Source organism: Rattus norvegicus, chromosome 10 (assembly GCF_036323735.1).
Source record: "Rattus norvegicus strain BN/NHsdMcwi chromosome 10, GRCr8, whole genome shotgun sequence".
NCBI classification, from domain to species: Eukaryota; Metazoa; Chordata; class Mammalia; order Rodentia; family Muridae; genus Rattus; species Rattus norvegicus.
In genome coordinates, this window is record NC_086028.1 from 28,106,788 (window position 1) to 28,123,106 (window position 16,319).

General features: G+C 41.0%; 1 protein-coding gene and 1 long non-coding RNA gene across 2 annotated transcripts in view; one reads left to right on the forward strand and one right to left on the reverse strand.

Moving 5' to 3' along the window:
* LOC134480671 (uncharacterized) overlaps positions 1-13,609 on the reverse strand; it is an 82,219-nt gene extending 68,610 nt beyond the window's left edge. The window contains exon 1 of the long non-coding RNA XR_010055324.1: positions 12,691-13,609. This is a non-coding gene — a long non-coding RNA (uncharacterized LOC134480671). The remainder of the gene's footprint in view (positions 1-12,690) is intronic.
* Atp10b (ATPase phospholipid transporting 10B) overlaps positions 1-16,319 on the forward strand; it is a 256,073-nt gene that overhangs the window by 110,059 nt on the left and 129,695 nt on the right. The gene's annotated exons all lie outside the window — the stretch shown is intronic.

Here is a 16,319-nt window from a genome sequence, read left to right on the forward strand (position 1 = left end):
CCACTCCACTTGTGAATAAAGAAATTTGAAATTCAAAGGAACCAAATTCTCACAGTACTTGTGGGTAACGCACCCCAAGGGATGGCCTCTGACAGTGTCTGTTTAACAAAACAGGTTGTCCATCAGGGCTGATATGAACAGGACTCACACTTTGTGATGACTTAGCTCTGCTCTGGGACTGGTGTAAATTGAAGAGGAAAATGTGTTTTCCAAAAATACTCAGAAGCTGCTGATATCTGCACTTGTCTCACCTTTGGTTATGCAACGCAACGATCTTGCCTAGACTCCTCTTCTGAGCCCATATAACCAGGGTCAGATGCCAGAAGATTTCTCTAAAAAAAGAGCCTAAGCCTCTCCTAGATTAGGCTTACTACACAGGGATCACCTAGAGCAGACTAGAATACTATGGACCATATGAAGAAAATTCTTAGTAAGACCATAGACCTGACATTATGCTGAGCTGGGCTTCCACATCTTCAACTGACCTTTCTGATGTTCCCTGAAATGGTCCACGGATTTGTAGAAAGGAAAAGTTTGTCCAGACCCATACCCTACAATGGAGATAAGCCTTCCATGTAAGTACTCAACAAAATACCTTGTTCCCCCATTCTCCACCCCTAAGCTTTATAGATCTGTAGTCATAGAAAGAACACAACTAAATTTTGTAATTCACAGCTTCTATTTCCAAGCTGTTGAAACTCTGAGTCAGCAATTTTACCACTTGCTTCCCTTCACCCCTTCACAAACTTGTCACATCCAGATTGATCAGTTACCGTGGGACCTACACACTGTCCACCTGAGAATCTGGTGGTAAAGTCTGTGATGCCAATAGGCAACCAAGCCTTACACGAGGACTGAACACTCATGCACTGCTCTTATCTCTGCTGCAGCAGCATGCTAGAGAATGTGCGTCTCCAAGCTCACAGCACGGTGATCTCTGAAGAAATAACTGATGTACACTCAGCCAAGCATTTGTTTCTGTAAATTCAACCTACTTATACTTTGCTTCTCCTGCCTAGCTTCAAATTATACTTCTGTAAATACTTCTTCATCCGTCTCGTGGTGAGTCATTTTTCTTCTCTTCCAGATCAGACATCATTTTTTTTTCATTTGTAAACTCCCTATTGATCAAGTCAAATGTGTAGGTCTTCTTGCTTAACTCATTACTTGAGTGGATTATTACCTCCTACATGCAAAGAATTTGTCTAGGCATTCTAAAAAAGAAAAGATTAATGGCCAAAATTTTCGCCTCTGTTTAGTTTGTATTTTAATAGTGGAAAGTAAGCTATAAGCAAACAAGAAAATAATAAAAATGGTCTTTCAGGCGATGATAAATGCCCTTTTGTTCCTAATATATTTTATTTCAATTTCCATAATTACTATCTGCCAGCAATTGCAACCCCATTATTTTCTAATTGCTACACATTGTATTTTTCATTATTCATTTTATTTCTTGAGATTATAATATAATCACATCATTTTCCTTTCCCTGCAAACCTTCCTATATACCCCTCCTTGTTTGCTTTCAAATTCATGAATTTATTATTGATGGTTGTACAGATATGTACCTATCTACTCCAAATATAACTTGCTCAGTCGGTATCATGTTACTTGTATGTTTCAAGGCTGACCATTGGGTGTGCTGTTCCCTAGGGTAGACGATTTCTCCTGTGTCAGCATTCCTTAGTTGCCTGTAGTCCTTTGTGTAGCGTCAATACCTCAGGAGCTTTTCCCCACTCCTGTCTACTTTAACTTGTTTCTCGTTGTCCTTGCATGTTTAGGCAGGCATGTTGTTGCCATGTGCTAGTCTTCAGTGCTGACTTCCTTTGCAGAACTAAAACGAGTCCGATAACGTGATCTATGTTCCTTCATCTTCGAATCAAAGCAAAGACTTCATGAGGATGATGACTCCATCCACATGTCCCCTGCTATATTATCAGTGCTCTAGGCTCACTGTACATTTGATGAGTATTTATGAGAAGCATGAACAATATCAACACCCAGGCAGACAGCATTTCTCCATATCGCTATCTTGAGAATGAGCATCGTTACTGTTTGTCTCACACGTTATCTCTTGTGGTTTGGGGGAAAACAAATCTCTCTTTGCCTCATCTAGATCAAAGGAAAGTTTGGCTACCTGCCGGCATCAGCCAAGATTCCGGGCACGGCAGTGTAGCCTGCTCCTTCTGAGGCTGAAATCGATGTACCCAGTTGTACTCTAATTAGAAATGTTCCTACCCTGCCTCCATCCCCGGATTCTGCTGTCAAGGTGTCCCACGTCTCAGGGCTTGCTTTCCTTCCCTAGATGGCTTAGCTTGCCATGCATAGCTGGAGAAGGCAAGGAAAGGGCATGGAGCCAATTAGATTGAAATGGAATGTAGTCTTTGGAGGCCCTTGTCAGGGTAAAGAATATTGGATGTTCCCAAAGATGACAGATGCTTCTTTATTTGGGCTGACCTCAGAGGTTAAAGGTCATTTGTAAATAAGATTTGCTCCATTTGCTATGGCAAGTTCTGTTCTCTGTGTCTGTTTCTTCCTTCTTTTTTTTTTTTTAATCCCTGAGTCTTTCCCGGGATGTTGACATGCCTCCTTGCTAACAGAAAGGCCACTTGCTCTAGAATTAACATTTCATGTCCTCTGTGACACCTTGAGGGAGTAACTAACAGTTAGGAAGGGTTTGGAAAGGCTCTGGCGATCACCTTACTCTGCGCTGGGATAACATAGTGGAAGGGAAGGAGGAACTAACGCCGAGGTGATCGCACAGATGGGTGAACCCCTGACAGTTATTTCTCCTGGCTTAGCTGGGAGAAGGTAAAATAGGCTAAACCTCACTATCAAGCCTTTAGGTCGTTGATAAACTTTTTGATGTGGATGATACTCCATGAGACGTACGCTTCAAAGAAAATAAGACCACATCCTATGTGTGAACAACTATGTTTAACTCAAATTAACCCATATTTATGGACTCTTTGAATATATGCATTCATAGACATATGTGTCAAATATATTTAATTATCACTTGAAGGAGTGTGTTCACTGAGCATGGGGGTAGCAATGGTCCCAATGCTTTGGAATGTTATTTCCTAGCAGCCTATGACTTAGCATCAGTCAGTATCAGTCTTACATAAAGGTCTTGCCTGAGGTCCTGGGTAGTTAGGAAGAACTGAACTCTTTGAGTCTATGGGTTGTAGCTTGCTTATTTCAGATTATTAAGAGCTACTATCCACTTATAAGTCATCACATACCATGTTTGTCTTTCTGGGTTACCTCACTCAGAATGTTCTTTTCTAGTTCTATCCATTTGCCTGCACATTTCATGACGCCATTGTTTTTAATGGCTGAGTAATATCCCATTGTGCAAATACACATTTCTTCTTATCCATTCTTTCCCTGAGGGACATCTAAGCTGTTTCTAGTTTCTATTACAAATAAAACTCCTATGCACATAGTGGAGTACGTGTCCTTGTGGTAGGGTGGAGGTTCTTTTTGGGATATGCCTAGGAGTGGAATAATGCCCAATTTTCTGAGAAACCGCCATATTGATTTCCAAAGGGATTGTATAAGTTTGCATTCAGCAACAGAGAGGTCTTCATCTTGCTCTGCATCTCTGCCAGCATCAGCTTTTGCTTGAGTTTTTGATAGCCATTCCGATAGGTATGAGGTAGAATCTCAGAGTCATTTTGATTTGCATTTACCCGGTGACTAAGGACATTAAACATTTCCATAAGTGCTTCTCAGCCATCCAAGATTCTTCTGTTGAGAATTCTCAGTTTAGATCTGTACCCCATTTTTAAATTGGGTCTTTTGATTTGTTGATATCTAGTGTCTTGAGTTCTTTATATAGTTTAAATATCAGCCTTCTGTCAGATGTGGGACGAGTGAAAAAGTTTCCCACTCTGTAGGTTGCCGTTTTGTCCTTCTGATGGTGTCCTTTGCTTTATGAAGCTTTTCCGTTTTATGAGGTTCCACTTATTAGTTATGATCTTTGTGCCTGAGCTGTTAGTGTTCTGTTCAGGAAGTGACTCTGTGCCAACGTGTTCAAGACTTCTGCCCAGTTTCTTTTCTATCAGACTTAGTGTATCCAGTTTTATGTGGAGGTTTTTGATCCACTTGGACTTGAATTTTGTGTAGGGTAATATGGACCTATTTGAATTCTACATACAGATGTCCAGTTAGACCATCACCATTTGTTGAACAAGGAGAGGATGCTTGGATCTCCCCGAGAAGGAGGACTATATCACTGGTGGATTGATAGAGGGGGCTTGGTGGGGGAGGGCAAGAATGGCAACAGGAGGGATGAAGTGGGGAGAGGAGAGAGGGAGAGAGTACGGGGAGAGACAACTGGATTGGGGGCATTTCTAAGATAAGCTACCAGCCCAGGAAAATGGGATTCTATGTGGGTGACCTTGGCTAAGACCCTTAGCAATGTGGGATATGGAGCTTAGACTGGCCTTCTCCTGTAACCAGGCAAGACTTTCAGTGGAGGGATTGAGACACCAACCCAGGCACAAAACCTCAGACTACAAGGTGTGTAGAGGTAAGAAACAGAGCAGAATTTCAAGAAAGGGACAATGACTTGCCCAACTTGAGACCCATGCCATGAGAAAGACCACCTTTCTGCTGTACTGGCAGAAAGGAGCCTAGCATGAACTGTCATCAGCAAGGCTTCAGCCAGCACCTGATGGAAACAAATGCAGACACTCACAGCCGAACATTAAGTAGAGCTTGGGGGATCCCGTGGAAGAGGTAGGAGAGGATTAAAGGAGCCAGAGGGTTGCAGCCACCACAAGAAAACCAACAGAATCAACAACCTGGGCATCTAGGGACTCATAGAGTCCAACTAGAGAGCATGCATGGGACACACCTAGGCCCGCTGGCACATATGTAAGAGGTGTGCAGCTGGGTCTTCATGTAGGACTCCTAAAGTGGAACCAGGGGCTGTCTCTAATCGGGTGCCAAGTCTTGATGATATTTATGGGAAACCTCCCCTTTTCTGAGAAGAAGGCAGGAAGAGGATTGTGGGGTGGGGGGATGAGAGGGAGGGACTTGGAAGCAAGGAGGAAGGGGAAACTGTGGTTGGGATGTAAAATAAATAAGTAACTTAATAAAATAATAATAATTATTTTACGTGACAGCACCGTATCTGCAATGGAGTAAGATACATTGAATTGTAGGAAAAGGAATCAAAATCAAGTTCTGAATTGGATGGTCTATAAAGATAATATGCTGAAAGTCATTAGGGAAATCTCAGAGAATTAGAGAACAAAGGTATCAATTGTTTACCTAAGGACCTGCTGTCAAACAATGGAAAGTCCTCAAAAGCCTTGGCAAGCACATACTAGTCTTTTGGCTCTTGCTTTTCTCTACTCTGTGAGCTCACTCACAGTTGGAAGGTTGCCTACTGGGAGTGAGTACAGTAGCCCCATTCTTTAACCACTTCTATTTAATCTCAGACTTCTCATCTCCAGGTCAAGTGTGACTTTAAAGATAACAAATGCGAACCCAAACCAACAGGTGTTTGTAAGTTTAACTGTATAAGTGCCATTAGGAATACTTGGTTATGGATGTAGATCTCTCCTGAGAGACACAGCCAGATACAGCAAATACATAGGCGAATGCCAGCAGCAAACCACTGAACTGAGAACAGGACCCCCGTTGAAGGAATCAGAGAAAGAACTGGAAGAGCTTGAAGGGTCTCGAGACTCCATATGAACAACAATGCCAAGCAACCAGAGCTTCCAGGGACTAAGCCACTACCTAAAGACTATACATGGACTGACCCTGGGCTCCAACCTCATAGGTACCAGTGAATATCCTAGTAAGATCACCAGTGGAAGGGGAAGCCCTGGGTCCTGCCAAGACTGAACCCCCAGTGAACATGATTGTTGGGGGGAGGGTGGTAATGGGAGGAGGATGGGGAGGGGAACACCCATATAGAAGGGGAGGGGGAGGGGCTGGGGGATGTTGGCCCGGAAACCGAGAAGAGGAATAATAATCGAAATGTAAATAAGAAATACTCAAGTTAATAAAGATTAAAAAACAAAGGAATACTTGGTTATTATTTCAGCATTTTGGAGTGATCCCCAGATCTATTCCTCTTCTGCCTCTATGCTCTAACACTTATGACCATGAATATGGCATACAAAGACACATGCATATACTTTATCCCAAGGCATGACCAGATTAGAGATCTAACAGTGCCCATTTCATACCTCCAATTCCTATTTTCCCATTTTATAAAAACCAACACTGTGGAGACTAGAGGGCTGGAAAGTCCTTTTCCAGAAGACCCAGGTGTGGTTCCCAGTACCCATGTCAAGTAGCACGTATGTCTCTGTAAGTCCAGCTCTAGGCAATGCAATGTTAGATCCAATGTCTGAGGGCCCCTGTATGCATATGGCAAAACCAAGGATACACACTCATACATAAAAATAAAATAATAAAAAATAAGTCATGTAAAAGTCATTACCAGGATTATTCCACAAGTTTTAACCTTCCATAAGGATAGAGCAGCGGTACCCATGACTCTCTGTATGTTCTGAAGCAGTCAGTGCTATGGCTTAAGCAAGCTCAGTCTTTTAAAACCTCAGTCTCCAACTTTTCCATATCTAAACTGTTTGTTTTATATGAGTGAGTGTCTAGCCAACTGCTCCATAGAGAAGCAGAACAAGATTCAGGATACCCTTGGAACTGACGTTACAGATGATTGTAAGCCACTTTATGGGTACTAAAACTCAAATCTGTGTTCTCTTGTAAAAAGTAGCAAGGGCTTTTAAGTGTTAAGGGCCCCGCCCACCTTCTCTCTCTTTGGAGACAAGATCTCATCCAGCCTGGGTTAACCTGAAACTGACAGAGACTACCCTATATGTGACTCCTAGGTATTGGGATTAAAGATGTGTACCCCATACATAGCCCTGGTATTTTGTGGGGAGGGTTGTTTTGTTTTGCTTTGCTTATAAATAATGTCTGTGCACACATACTTCTGAGGAAACCCATTTCCAATGGCCTACCCATTGCAGTCAGCTCTTATGCCAATTCTCACCTGAGGGAACCGGCACCAAGCCAGCATAATCAACAGTCATAAAAAAGGGCAATGAACTGAGTCACAAAATGGAACTGGTTTTGACCGCATGGCTTTGGAACTAAACATGTATATCCTAGACTTCTCCGCCAAAGTAATATGGCTGACCAGAAAAGGAAAACCCAGTTGTGAAAAAAAATGAAAAGGAGATATGGTATGGCATCCAGAAAAGACTCAGTAGGAGCAACGAGTGATTCAGCCTCTTCAGGAAGAGGGATCCATATACTCAGGAAACAGGCGCAAACAGAGCGGGGGCCAGAGAAGCATCCTTGCCAGACTGACCCGACGTCCTTGGAGCCAGCTCTAAGACTTCAAAGAGTATTTTATTTCACAAACAGATTTCAAAACTTTTTAACCAAACCTAGATTTCTGGGGGTTTCAGTCATATTGACTCATAAAGAAAAGTTTTTTAAAGAGAGTTAGCTTTAGTTTGAATTCAGTTTGAGGACCCTGGAATGAAGAAGAATGCTTAAGAAGTCTGTCAGATCTTTTCCAGGAAAGAGAACTGGTGTTTTCATTTCAAACTTCATTGTATTTAGGTGGGGCTTTTTTTACGTCTTTTAGAATAGAAATTTAAAAATTATAGTACATCCTTACCGTTCAATATTTGGTTTTTGCTCCTTAATATGTGTGTGTAAAGACAGGTATTTCTGAGGTCCATTGTTTTCCCTTCTCTTCTGTTAATGATTAATGTTGGTGTTTTGTGTCATGCGAAGAATTTTGACATGCACAACCGCAATCTGCAACCTCACACCAATGGAAATAAAGGCTCGCAGCACATGAGTCGATTTACCAGCAGGAAATAAATAGGTTAGGAATTGCTGCTGGAGTATAGAGTTGTACAGAGAGAGAGTCGCATTAAAGAGTATTTTCTCAAGGAGAAACGTTGTTCCTTGGCTGCCATTTTGTTGATGCTGTAGCCTAGCATTTAAAAGAGAAAAGGGTGAGTAGTTACAGTAGGTCTCTTACTTTTTCTAGGATAGCAGAATTGTAGAATTTGGGGTTTAAGAGACCTGCCCACATGTTGATCCTAAATGAAATGACCCTTTGAGATTTGATCTTTGAGAAATCAATTTATCCTTCTAAGACTGGGTCTCTTCATTGTAAAATTTTAACAACGATGCTGGCGGCAGCGGCGGCGGCGGCGGCGGTGGCGGTGGCGATGGTGATGATAATACTATTCCAGACAACACTAAGTTTTAAAGATAATCTTCTTAGTTGAGTCTGGCACAGTCTGGCACACAGGATGAACCAAATAAATGATAGTCACAGGTTTGTGGTTTTGTTTGGCTTATTAAAAATTTGAGGTCGTTTTCCCTAATGGTGGCTCTTTATGTATTCGCTATTAATAAAAGACGGCAGGTTTTAGAAACGATGCTGAGTGAACTGACCTTAGACATGCTATATCAAACGAGTTAGAGTTAGGCATAGGCAGCTTCAATAAGGCCTTGAAGGGTGGAGAGCAAGTCTTTGGGTTCAGAGAAGAGATTTTTAGGAGGGATAGCACAGATATCAATGACAATGGTCTTAAAAAGAAAGAACCAGAACCTTCAGTTTTCTTCACTTCTCAGAATATTGGGACAGATAGGGCACCATGGAAAGCATCATGGGTTCCGAAGGGAGACATCCTTCTGTTCCTGAGAAATAAAGGCAATCCCTTGACCTTATAGGTTTGAGACAGAGGAGAAGGAGTTCCACACCATGTGTCCTAGCCTACATGTAAAGAAGGTGCTAGATCAAAGTAAAGTTATAATTCAAGGTTATCTTGAGTGTGGGACAGGGAGCTGAGCTCACAGTTCCAAGGAAGAAGCTGCAAGCCTGGAATGAGCTGCTTACCGACTCTTTTTCCGAAAAAATGAGGTTTTTAGGGGTTAGGATTTCAGGGAGAGAGAGCTGGAGGATCTGTGTACTAAACATATCTGTGTGAAATGTTCCCCTACTATCCCTGACCAACATTAGAAACCCCTCTTTTTTATTTGATAACCCATCTTGGTTCTGTTCTACAAGATCAGGATAGTAGCACATGCCTATAAGCCCAACACTTTGGGAGGCTGAGACAGGAAGATCATGAGTTCAAGGCCAACCTAGGCTATGTGAACAATAAGTCTCATCCCAGCTTAAGGTCCCTGTCTCAAAAATCAACTCCATTGTTTGGACATAAAGCTGTAGAAAATCACATAAGTGTGAATAATGCCTTGGCCTTTTCTCTACCTTCAATTTCAGAACTCCAATGCCTCCGTTTTCACTCTTCTTGGCAGGACATTCCAGCCTTGGTTACCTCCCTGGACTATGCCCTGCAGAGCCAGCCTATGACTAATAAAAGATTTCCTTTCTTGTGTAACTTCTGAACTAGAATTTCTCTCAGTGACTGCTTGCTTTTATCTTTACCTCAGCCAAACTCTATGTAGCCCTCCCAAAGTAAGGCTCCACCAGACACAGGGTAAAGCCAACCTTTCCTTCCATTCTGAACCCAGCACCCTACCCTCACCATTGTGTGCAAGCATCAAAACATGTACTTGCAGTGTCACTATACAGTGTGATGTTTTCCTGGCCAGGTCCTGAAGTCTCGTGGGCGTAGTTTCTAACCTAGGTCCTGCCTTTGAAGTGGGGAGTCTGAGGGAAGATTCTTCATTTCTCCAAGCCTTGGTTTCTTCATCTGTACAGATGAAAAAAGATTGTTCTCTCTTTTTTTTAACACCAAGGATTCTGCTGAGGGTGAAATAAACTAATACTTATAAATAGCTTATTTTAGTTTAAGATGTTTGACAGCATCTCAGCAAATTTATTACTGTAAAGAGTGTGTGCTACAAAAAAAAAGTTTCATTTTTGGCATTATCTCACAGCCGGTGAGGACTTGAGCTTCCAACAGAGGAAATCAGTTCTTTGAGAGCAAGACTCTTTTTCTACCGAGAGACAGAAGAGGAAATAAACTATACAAAAGATGGAGAAATATAGGCACACACGTATGTCCCCTGGAGATACATAGGCCCTGACCTCCATCCAACTGATAAGCCTTTAACAAGCCATTCTTGAATTTGATATCTTTTTAGATTGGTTTATCACATATCCCCTTTCTTCCTTCTTGAAATGTGCATTGTCCTAAATTTGGTATTAATTTCCATACACATGTTTATTTAAGTATTAACTCTAAAAGGATATTTTACATGAATAATCTATAGTTTTGTTTGAAGCATTATATGTAATCACATACGTGATATTTATTTCAGAAATGTTCATTGTCTGCTCAATATTTCCTTTTTCTATATAGAACATAGAGTTCATTCAAACTCTAACTAAAGAACTATAGACCCCAACTTCTCTTGAAAAGAGAGGGGCAGCCAATGAGATTAAAGCTTTTAGGCCATGAAGCCTTTTCTTAAATCTTCAGAGGGACTACCCTGCCAGGCAGGTATACATTTGTCTACCCTCCCTTTTTTCTTCTTCCTGCTTACAAGGAACATGACTGATGGATGAAGCTCTCAGAGCCCCATGGTTCTTAACATTAAACAGCAAGTCTAAGGGCAATGGAACAGAGAAGTCTCGATCCCTCATGACTTAGGAACCCCCCGTTATGTGCCTTAGATTACCAACTTCTCAAAGGGTTGTATGTCATAAGTAAACACCTTGTTTATGCCACTATTTTGTTAAATGCAGCGAAACCTAACCCTAAACGAGATATACTCCATATATAACATTCATAGTTGAATATTTAAGCTAATGCTATACTTTTGTTTGTCTGCTGAGACGAGTGTAACTCTTAAAGAAGCAATTCTAAAGTTAGAGGCTGGCCTGTGGCTCTGTTCTGCCACTGACAACTGGGAGATAAATGGGCGATTAAATTTCTCTGTACCTTATTTTGTTCATGTATAAAACACAGATGCTAATAGTGCCCCTATCATGGGTTTGTTATGAAAACTGTAAGTTAATAGTCATAGTATTTATGGAGTTACCTAAAGGAAAATAATAACTCTTCATGAAACTCGCTATTTTTACTATTTTCTATTGTCTATTTCTGTCTTCCATACAAAATCCCATTCTATTTATGTTACCATTTACTTTTTCTTTCTATAATTCACACTTCCATTTATAAGTTTCCTAAATGGTGATGGAATTAACATTTCCAATTATGTTTCCTTGTACACGTTTGGATAGGTTATTCCAGGATAACCACTAGGAGTAGAAATACTAGCCTATGAGCCTATGCACTTTCAACCTGCCTTCTAAAGTTAAATCGCTTTCACATGTACCATAACAGTTTACAAATGGGGGCTGGAGACATGGCTCAGTGGTTAAAAGCACTGACTGCTCTTCCCAAGGTTCTGAGTTCAAATCCCAGCAACCACATGGCAGCTCACAACCATCTGTCATGGGATCTGATGCCCTCTTCTGGCCTGCAGGTGTACATAGAGCACTCATATACATAAAATGTATAAACCTGGGGCTGGAGATTTAGCTCAGTGGTAGAGCGCTTACCTAGGAAGCGCAAGGTCCTGGGTTCAGTCCCCAGCTCCGAAAAAAAGAACCAAAAAAAAAAATGTATAAACCTTTAAAAAAAAAAGCTTACAAATGAAAGTGTCTATTGCAGGGGTTGGGGATTTAGCTCAGTGGTAGAGCGCTTGCCTAGCAAGCACAAGGCCCTGGATTCGGTCCCCAGCTCTGAAAAAAAAAAAAAAGTGTCTATTGCACCTCATCTTTGCCAAATCTAAAATTCACTAGGCTTTAATGTATTTGCCAGTCTGGTAGTGTGACAGTTACCACTTTATTGTTTTAATTTGTGGGACCCTGATTACTAGTGAAGCTAGGAATAACTTTATATGGAGTCGCATGGGTTTTCCTCTTCTCCTTCTATCGTTCATCTTTCTCCTGCCTTGTTGACCATTTCCACATTTTAATATGGTGCAGATTCATCAATCTTTAGTCCAATTATTGATGTCCTCAGCATTTCTTCCATGCCTCAGAGTTACAAAGCTGCTCTCCTGGGTGTGTTTTAAATCTATTCCTTCTTCCCTCAGGAAGGTCTTTGATATACCTTGAATTTACTTTCTATGTGTGATAAGAGGGGAAACTGTCCCTTCTTGTTATTACTAATGTTAGGTTAGTTATCAATGAGATCGATGTGTGTGAGTCTGTACTGACTTACAAGGCTACGTCTGTCAAGGGCTCAGTCCCCATGCATACGCCGGCTGGACTGCTTACCTATTCTATAGAATGTATTATTTGGGTATTTGCCACTCCAATGCTGGTACTCACTGAACAAATGTAAGTCTCCTGAGGGTCTTCAATATACAAGATAATATACAAGCTTTGCTTGGTTGCATTTTGAGTATAAATATTAGTGTAGATACACTCCTCTGGTTAGACTTCTAACTCTATGTAAGATATCCATAAGAGCCAAGGCTACCTAGCAGATGAAGAAACATTTTATTTACATTTATCAAAATTGCAGTTTGCCTCTCTTCTCAACACTACCTTTGATGTCACATACCCATCATCCCTCTGCTTCCATCAGAAACTGCCTCACATGATTCCGGGGTCAGCAATAGTCCGCCTCACATTGATGGATAGCAAGGCCATTTGCCTTCCTACTGGTCTACAGACGGAAACGTTACCTGGATACATTTATAGCCTCAGTCATCGGGGAGCATCTGTTACAGGAACCATTCTGTAAGAGACATGAGACATCAGCTAACTCTACAACAGCTCTTAGAGGAATCACAAATGTAGAAATGCATTTCTACTCATCCATTTACCCTTCGGTGAAAGGACAAAATGAAATTACTGAAAGGCGAGATAGTCAGTTGAGTACAGTTATCAGCACATGTTTATTCACACCGATTTCCGGTATCAGAAAAATAAGCCAAAAGACCCCAGACATGCCACTGATTCTGTGCCACCAGTCAGATAGTAAAGCCTCCATGACACCCAAAAGCTGGCTAACTGGATACCAAGTCCGCTGGGCATCAGGAAATGTGTTGAGTCAGTGTCTCCTTCCTCAGTCAGAATATAATCAGAGTGTGCACTTCTGACACTAGGCATCTCTTGCCAACAGTTGGAGCTTAATGAAATGGAAAAATTAAAGCCTTGGAGACTGAGTTTTCAAGAGGATATATTTCCTGGAGGCCTATGTATCCTCTCTAGCCCTGTTCATGCAGTCTGGCCTGGGGCTACCCTACTATCTTCCTGAAGGCTGCTGGTTACTGGTGGTTGACTTGTGACTGCTCTGCTCTCTCGGTCTCCAGAGTCTTGCCAAGTAGGCCAGTAGAGTATTCAAATGATAAAGCCATCTACACTTCTTGACATTCCTTTTTATCTGTTTCCTTCCCTGGTTGCTAGGCTTATGATCTCATCATAAAATATTCTTTTTTAAAAAAATTAGTGAATTTGAAAAAAGGATTTATTTATTTGATGTAGATGAATACACTGTCACCATCTTCAAACACACCAAAAGAGGGCAATCCTATTACAGGTGCTTGTGAGCCACCGTGTGGTTACTAGGAATTGAACTCAGGACCTCTGGAAGAGCAGTCAGTGCTCTTAACTGCTGAGCCACCCCTCCAGCCCATCATAGGACATTCTTGTTCACGTTTGCTTTTACAATCATATGAAGCCTCTTATAGGGTCCTGTAGATTTTATAGGATTGAGGGAGAAAGAATCTCCTGTGAAGGAATTCTCTGTTTTATTTTTGCAGCATAAAAGGTTATTTTTAAAACTATTCCCCCAGGGTAATCACAAACAGTGAAGTAAGCATAGGTATGTATGTTTCATATATGCAAAACTAGGAGCCACAATGTACACCTGAGTGTAAGGCTCATTGTCTTTGTGATTTCAAGCAAATTATACAACCTCTCTTCATCTTTATTATCATTGTAATATTTTATTTATATTTTATATATTATATATAATGTTATCATATTCTATTATATATCATATGTTATTATTGCTCTTATTCCAGAAGAAAGGGAAATTAGTCTCATCTGCACAATAGGGACAACTTTCGACCTACTCACAGTCACACATCCTAAGCCAGACTCCATCTTCTATGATAATTCATTACAAGTGCAAACTCATTTCTGAACCTCTTCTAAATGACCTAGTCTATTTCAGTTCCAGTCTATACAAATATCAAGTCACTTATAAAAGAAGAGGGGACTAGAGAAGGCATCTGAGAAATAAAAGATAAGGCACAATGAAGATTGTGAATTGTGATTGTGAAGCACACTCTGGCTCTACTGGGGAAGAGCTCGCTGAGAAGCAGGGGCATCCTATGAGTACGTCTACTAGAATCCTGAGCAGAAGACTAAAGGGTTTGTGGTCCTGAGCAATGAGAACAGGCCACACACACTTCCCAATTAACTCCTCTGTCTCAAAACTCCAGTCACTCTTAGTCACTGGGATCCCAGGAGACCAAAGTGATAAGATCAGAGTAATTTTGTTAAATGCTTTGTAACAAGCAGCAGCTATGGAGAAAATTAATTTCAAGTTTGTTGTGTCAAGAGAGAAAAACACTAAAAAATTCTAGGGACTAGGTCCTTGGTGAAATTATATCATATACTTTTATTATTATTTAAATGAATTCCGTGTGCTTTATTGATGTTAGTTACTATGCTCTCTGGATTGTTTCATCCCAGTGCTTCATATTGTCCTCTCAAAATGTGCTCCCAAGCCAAGTCTCAACTTCCTTAAACTCTGATGCACATAAACAGGAATATTGGAGAATTTCATTCTAATATTAAGAAGAATCGCATCACTCAGACATTACTGACCTCAAAGAACTATTTGGAGGGGAAAGTTCAATAGCGAGGATGCTTTTTGGAAAGTTTTTAAATCATTGATAAGTACAAATTATTGGTTTGCATTCATCATACAACCCTGGCACTTCCTAGAATTGGTCACTATAGCTGGGCACATGTAAATGAACAGTTGTTCCCAGGAGGCACTAGGGTAGAGTAGTGACTGTTCCCAGGAGGTGCTGGGGTAGATTGTGACTGACATGAAGCCCTCAATTCAGATAAGCACATAGCTGATTACACAGGACCGAGAGCTAAAATGGGATAACGACAGAGAACTATAAGACAATCACACTTTTCATGAGAATAAACATAAATGAACATCCATTTCCAAACGGATGTAGGGATACAGTGTGCTGGTGTTAATGCTGAGAAAAAGATGTACACAAAAGGAAAAGAATAATCCATGATTAGATTAGAGGGTGACTTGTAGATAATGAAACAAAAACCGGGAAGACAGGCTAGGTGTGCTGGAACATTCTGTAAATTATATTAAAGTTTTATTTAAAGTTATATTACTTATACTTTATTTTGGGAAATCCAAAGCCAAGAAAGCAAAGTACAGTGGTACCTTGAATGGATTTACACTTAGACAATGTCTTTCTGACTTACCTGAAGAACAAACTAGGTGAGAGAAAACTTACTTAGAAAGAAGGGAACAAATGTAATGATATTCAGGCAACTGAGACAAGAAGGGAGCATGGCTTGGTGTGGTGGGGGCGGGGTGGGGGTGGGATGGGAGGATGAAGGTGGGATAGGACTTGGGGGGATGTGGTTTGGTGTGGTAGGGTACAGTATGGTGAGGTGTGGTGGGGTGGAATGGACTGTGGTGTAGTGTGCTATGGTGTGGGATGGTGTGGTGGGGTGGGGTGGGGTAGTAGTTGAACCCAGGGAAGAACAAAACTGACAAGTGTTTGTAGTTGGAATCAATAGGAAAGTGTTTCAATACAACACAGTCAAAACTGAAAGCACTCGGCCATTCCGTGAGATATGAAAGCTAGCTATCACAGATGTATCGGGAAAGATAATGAGTCTTTTTGGAAGCAAAGTGAAATTTGCATCCTTAAGATATCCACATGGCAATGACTAGAAAGAGCTGGGTTCTTCTTGAGATTCCTCCTTGTGTTCGGATGAGAATTTGAGAGCTATTTTAAAATCCCGTTATATTTAGAGAGGACAGAGATGAGAGCGTTTAGTTGTTTATTTTTAAAGTATGAGAATGCTCATACCCAAACACATATGTGAGTAGAGTAATTCAACCAAAGCAAAGTAGATGAAAATGTGGTCTTTTCTGGAATAAGAACTATGTCACATGAGGTCCTTTTTCCTCTAAAAAGAACCAAGGCTCTAATCTGGATGTTGGGGAGGAAGGTTATTCTCAGGCTGCCCAGACAGGTCTGTGTGAGAACCTAAATGAAAACATAGGAAATATGCATGGGCCATAGCAATT